Consider the following 6,981-nt stretch of genomic DNA (forward strand, 5'->3'; position numbering starts at 1 on the left):
AGATTACTCTGACATTTCAAAGGTATGTTATCTTAGATGCGAAAAGGCAATAGAAAGGTTCACTTACGGTAAAGATTGATTTTTGTCAGGGAAGCTACTCCTCCTAGAACGTGACTAGCCACCATGACCACCCACCATGACCTGCTTTCAGTTAGGAATTTTTATGTTCAGATCATCTTAAGTGGTTACTTTCAGTCTCTGAGTTTGTAAGGCCTGCCATGCAGGCCTCCCCTGAGCTTTTCAGGTTTAGTATCTAGCCCCGTTTTCATCCACATTAGTTACCTACTAAACTAATACAAGAGAATACTGTGACATGGCTACTAAAATATAAAAAAAAAAAACAATGTAACATTAGGCTACATTAATAGGGCTACATACAATATTCAGAATGAAATATCCTGTTCTACTATTTTAATCAGCCAGCATCAAGAATATTCTCGCCCTAACTGGTTTGGCTCAGTGGATAGAGTGTCAGCCTGCAGACTGAAAGGTCCCAGGTTCGATTCCGGTCAAGGGCATGTACCTTGGTTGTGGGCACATACCCAGTAGGGAGTGTGCAGGAGGCAGCTGATCAATGTTTCTCTCGCATCGATGTTTCTAACTTTCTATCCCTCTCCCTTCCTCTCTGTAAAAAATCAATAAAATATATATTTTTTTAAAAAAAGAATATTCTGATTCATTCCAATATCCAATGGAGACAACAAGGATGGTGACTGCTTTTGAAGTCATATTACTTGAGGCATAAATAAATAAAACTGGGGTATTTAACTTGGAGAAGACAAGATTTGGAGGAAAGTTAGAAGATATATTCAACTTCATGGAAGAACTTTCATTATAATTGTAATGGGATAACTGCAGAGCCAGATAATTTTCTGAAATCATCTAAAAGAGGGCAGCAGAAATGCTGAGGTGTTTAGACATAGAAAATGTAAGACTTAGGAAACAGAAGAATCACAGAGATGTGAGATGTTCTCTGCTGCCACATTTACCTAGAAACAATGGTCAATTCTGAGTGCAGGTAGAAGGCTGAAAATCCATTGCAAGTCTTGGTGCAATGCCCAGAAGAAGGGTTACTGCAAGGGAACATAGAAATCAGTAGTGCTTTTGTCAGAGATTGGGAGAGGGGAGCTCAATTATGCAGTCAACTTCATCCTCAAAATATGTGCTGCATACGGGGATGCATGGGATAGGAGGCTAAAATCATGAGCAGAATGCCTCTGAAAATCAGAGCAGTTTCTCCAGCAATCATATAAGACAAGATTAGAGTTTCAAAGATACACTACGTAATCACTAACCCAAAGAAATCTGGTATAGCTATATTAATATCAGACAAGTAGATTGGAAGTTTTCATAATATAAAAATGATCAATCCACAAGTAAAATATAACAATTGTAAGTCTGTGAGCACCCCATGTAATGAAGAATGAACTTTACCTAAACAGAGTTCTGGCCATTGCCCATGGCTATTGGGCGGTAATCTCTAATCCCCTGGAATGTTCTTCCTTATAGGAGTGCCTTTGTTTGCCTAAGGACTCTGGTCACCAGACAACCTAACGACGTGATTTATGATGGGGGATAGGAGCCACACCATATCAGTTCTGACCTCTGGAGGAACTAGAGATGAAAGGTATTACCCTGAAATGCTGGGAGGGGCTGGAAACTAAAGGCCAGCCTGCAGGCAGTATGTGATCAAGCCCCTGGTTGGCAACATTCTCTGAGGAAGATGAAATCTTCACATTTGGAACCCTCCCAGACTTCACTCTTTGCATCTCTTCCTTTGGCTGATTCTAATGTGTATCTCTTTGCTATAACAAAACTGTAACTATAAGCATAGTGTTTTCCTGAGTTCTGTGAGTTGTTCCAGTGCAGCAGTTATCAACCTATGGGTCGCGACCCCTTTGGCAGTCGAACGACCCTTTCACAGGGGTTGCCTAAGACCATCCTGCATATCAGATATTTACATTACGATTCATAACAGTAGCAACATTACAGTTATGAAGTAGCAACGAAAATAATTTTATGGTTGGGTCACAACATGAGGAACTGTATTTAAAGGGCCAGAAGGTTGAGAACCACTGTTCTAGTGAAATACTGAACCTTGAGAATTAGGGAAACCACCAAATTTTTAGCCCTCAGAGTTCCCTAAACTTGTGGCTGATGTCTGAAGATAGGGTAACATTTGGAGACTGTTCCCTCAGATTGTGCAGGTTTGTCTAATTCTTTACACACCCTATAAGAGAGTTTTGAATTACAAAAAGCACCCTCTCTGGAGCGGAATTCTCTGAGTGCTGTCTTCAACAATGTCATGATCTTATGTGCCATGCTGCCCCTGGCTGCTCTTTGCCTGACTTGACTTTTTCCTGCATCAGAGGATACCCCAGTCCGTTCTAGTCTGGGGCAGCCTGATGGCAATCCTGCTGGTGTTCCTGATCACTGCTATCCTGATGAAGGTGCACCTGGATGCCCTGCCCTTCTTCATCATCACAAAGATCAAGATCATGCCCATTAATTCATTTGGTGCCATCCTGCAGGGCAGCCTTTTGGTCTGGTCTGCCAGCTACATGGCCCCATCATGAGTGGCCAGAGCCTGACAGGCATCTTACCTTTCTTTGCCTCAGTGACCATGATCTGCACCATCACCAGTGGCTTGGAGCCATCAGAAAGTTCCTTTGGCTATTTTACCACAACCTGTGGGGTCATCATTTTGACCATTATCTGTTACCTGGGCCTGCCTCAGCTGGAATGGTGCTTCTACTACCAGCAGCTCAAGCTCAAAGGGCCTAGAGAGGAGGAGACCAAGTTGGACCTCATTAGTGAAGGAGAGGAGCCAAGAGCAGGCAAAGAGGAGTTTGAAGTTTCAGCCTCCAACTCTCAGCCCACCAACAAAAGCCACTCAATCTAAGCCATCCTCAAATATATCTTAGTCTTAGTTCTCTCCATTGGCTTCATCTTCACAGTCACTATTGGGGAGCTTCCTGCCATTACCTCTGAGGTCAAGTCCAACATCGCAGGCACTAGCACCTGGGGAGACTACTTTATTCCTGTGTCCTGTTTCTTGACTTCCAATGTCTTTGGGTGGGCCTTACAGCCATATCCATGTTGTCAGGGAAGAACAGCTGCTGGCTGCCAAGCTGGTGCTGGTCTGGCTGGGCTTTGTGTCCCTGCTGCTGCTGTGCAATATCCAGCCCCAGGGATACCTGGCTATGGTCTTTGAGGATGACACCTGGGTCACTTTCTTCCTAGCTACCTCGCCAGTCTCTGCATGTGCTTCAGGCCAAAGAAAGTAAAGCTGGGCTGAGGGGGAAACAGCTGGAGCCATCATAGCCTTCTGTCTGTCTCTGAGCCTGGTGCTGGAGGCTGTCTTCTCCTTCCTGTTCCAGGCAATTGTGAGACCATGGATGGACAGAGGGCTGCACTGGCTGCCTGTTTCTGCACCTTCCTTCTCCTTCAGGTATGGACAGGAGTGGGCTGGAGGTTTTCTCTTCTAGCTGACTTCTCCTTCCTCATGGCCTGTGCTGGTCCTCCTTGTCTAGGCCCTGAGGAAGCCTCCGGGTGAATAAAGGTGACATTGTGTGCCTGAGGGTCAGAGTCCAGGGAGGGGTTGAAACCTCTGCATATGCTCAAATTCCCCTACACTTGGCTCTGAATAATCCCTGCTTGAGCAGGGCAGCAGAGTCTCCTAGGCTCAGAGTGAATGTTTGTCTATGTATCTGTATGCTTATTTGTCCGTACCAGGAGTGACTAGAGGCCAGGACTGTCTGTTCTAAGGTCCAGTCTAATATTTCTACCCCCCTTTACCCGATGTGTCTTTTCCCCCAATATCTCTGTCCCTCCTCTGCTCCCCCTGCCTTGTTCCCACCTATCATGCACCCTGTACAGTTGCCATTTTACTGCCTTTTCTATATTCAACAGAAACCAAGAGCCTTCAGAAGCTCTCTGGCTAATTTTTTTTTTTTTTTCAAAAAAAGACATAAGGCATTTTCGTCACCAAAGAAAATTCTCTCATGTTCATGTCCCTTTGCAGTCATCCCACACACATAGGCAGATACTAATCTTATTTTATATAAACACTAGAGGCCTGATGCACAAAATTCGTGCAAGAGTAGGCCTTCCTTCTCCTGGCTGCCGGCACCGGCTTCCCTCCGGCACCCGGGGCCCAGGCTTCCTTCACAGCCCCGCTTTGTCCAGAAGGACATTTGGTCTAATTAGCATATTACACTTTTATTATGATAGATAATTAGCTTTCTTATTTGAGAACTTCAAGTAAGTGGAATCACATTTTTTTTGAGGTAGGCTTCTTTGCTTAATATGATGTTTTTAGGGACTCGATAGTGTTGCATGATTGATAATTCATTTCTTCATATTGCTTCAAGGTATTCCATTGTATGGATCTATTATTTACCTAATATGGAAATTTGTTTACCCATTTACCTATTGATGGAAATTTGAGTTGTTTCCATTTTGAAACTATTATGGGGAAAAAAACTGCTATCAACATTTGCACACAAATTTTTGTGTGAATATATGTTTTCATTTCTCTTGGGTAAACAACTAGGAATAGAATTGCCGGGTCATATGGCAGGTATATGTTTAATTTTATAAGAAACTGCCAAACTACTTTACAGTGTTTGTTTCATTTCCACCAGCAGAGTATGAGTGCTCCAATTGCCTGGAATCCTGGACATTTGATATTATCAGATTTTTCATTTTTTCCATTCTGCTGGAACAAAGATAGATGATAAGAATGATGTGTATGAAGTGTTATCTCATTGTGGCATTAATCTTCGTTTTCTTGACGACTAACAATGTTCAACATCCTTTCATCTGCACTGGAATTCATTCCTTTACATGTTTGGAGAGTCAGCAAATCAACCCCAAAAGAATCTGACTTTAGAATCAAAATTCTGTGCTTGAATCTCAGATATGCCATTTGTAGTTGTTTCATCTTGGGCCAGTATTCAACCAGTCTAAGTCATAGTCAATTTATCTATAAACTGGGGATAATGCTGTCTCACAGGTAGATCTCACAGGTACATAATATATGTGAGGTGCCTGGCCCAATGCTTCTTACATAGTAGATCTTAATAAATGGTAATTATGATCATTACTATAGAAATTGGTTTAGAGCCCTTACTAGTTTTCCTTCCTAGGATATAGTCCAGTGATGGCTAACCTTTTGAGCTCGGCGTGTCAGCATTTTGAAAAACCCTAACTTAACTCTGGTGTCGTGTCACATATAGAAGTTTTTTGATATTTGCAACCATAGTAAAACAAAGACTTATATTTTTTATATTTATTTTATATATTTAAATGCCATTTAACAAAGAAAAATCAACCAAAAAAATGAGTTCGCGTGTCACCTCTGACACGCGTGTCATAGGTTCGGCATCACTAATATAGTCAAAGCTGCAAGCCTTATCATAATCATGTTGTTGGAGCTCAGGGATTTTCTCTAAACTCCCCCATTCCTTGATTTCCTCCACAGTTTTCAAACTTCCAATTGTTAGTGATTTCTCCAGTTTCTGTCCCACTGCCTCACTGTAACCCTTCATATACATCATCCTTATCATCTACCTTTGTTCCAGTAGAATGGAAAAAATAAAAAACCTGATAATATCAAATGTTGTCCAGGATACAGAGCAATTGGAGCACTCATACTCTGATGGTGGAAATGTACAGTGCAACAAAAGTTCCATAAGGGAAGTAATACATCTATCTGTATTATATACCTCTATATTCTCGGCAACTAGAACAATGCAAGTAATACTTGCTGAATGAAGAAGGAATAAAATATCTACATCTTCCCTCTCTGTCTCACTTCTATGCATTGATGCACACATTGATTGATCTGCCTGGTTTTCCATTTTAATTTCTCCAAGAGATATAAGATTCTTTCTTTTGTAATTGTCCATGGATAAATCCTGCCTCACCACCACCAAGCCTAGAAACTCTAAACACTGCACCCTGGCCTAAATCAACCTTCTAGGTTAATGTTTATCTGAAAGAAGACAAAATCTGTAGCCACAATTCTCTGGTCATCTAGTTCACAGTGGCTTTTGCTCATTCCTATCACAAGCTGTAGCAAACTCATAAGCATAATTGACTCAAGTGCAATATAGCATTGTGTCAAGAAAGAAGAGAAAGAAAGAAAGAAAGAAAGAAAGAAAGAAAGAAAGAAAGAAAGAAAGAAAGAAAGAAAGAAGAAAGAAAGAAAGAAAGAAAGAAAGAAAGAAAGAAAGAAAGAAAGAAAGAAAGAAAGGAAATGTGGGCTATAGCATAAGATGAACCTATGATAGAGATTAAACTTGACCACTTATTTGCTATGTGGTTCTTGGCAAATGATTTAATTCCTCTAAGCATCAAATGTCTCCTCTTTAATGTAGGGAAAATATTTAGGTAATGCATATAAATATCTCAGCATAGTTCCCAGGTCTTAAGTAAACTTTCAATAAGTGTCAGAGATGACTTCTCTGAGGAAGAAATGTTTGAGCTGAGATTTGAAAGATAAATAGGAGTTGGCCAAGAAAAGAGTGGGAATAGAGCACTCACTACAGGCAGAGGAAACATTATGTGCAATAAATGTTGGGTGACTTCACCAGTGTATGCTTCTACTAGTGCAAAGTAATCTTTGGCAGTAGGTAATTGTGTTTAAAATCCTAATAGTTTCTTCAAATTGAGATAATAATACCCATAGGGGTATCTGGCAACTTTTTAAAACAAGCCCTAATCCAGTACACCTGAACCAATACAATTAAAACTATTAGACACTTACTAACAATGTCAGCAGAAAGCAGTCCCATGAGACTATCTTAAACAAGCTGACTTTGTGGTACTTTCAAGGTGAAGCTATTCATTGCAAATTGCCTCTATTGCCTCTAAGTTCTTAGCCTCTTTTGGCCAGAGCCTCAAAATTACTTACTGAAAAAACCACACCCTCCATTTATATCAGAAATCTGTTACAAGTACAAACAATATCTCCCA

General features: G+C 41.0%; 1 pseudogene; it reads left to right on the plus strand.

Annotated features, from left to right (window-relative positions):
• Window positions 1-1,620: 1,620 nt before the first annotated feature.
• Window positions 1,621-3,488, plus strand: LOC102438957 (annotated as a pseudogene).
• The last annotated feature ends 3,493 nt before the right edge of the window (window positions 3,489-6,981 follow it).

This window comes from Myotis lucifugus, unplaced genomic scaffold, assembly GCF_000147115.1.
Source record: "Myotis lucifugus unplaced genomic scaffold, Myoluc2.0 scaffold_2, whole genome shotgun sequence".
In the NCBI taxonomy this organism is placed as follows: domain Eukaryota; kingdom Metazoa; phylum Chordata; class Mammalia; order Chiroptera; family Vespertilionidae; genus Myotis; species Myotis lucifugus.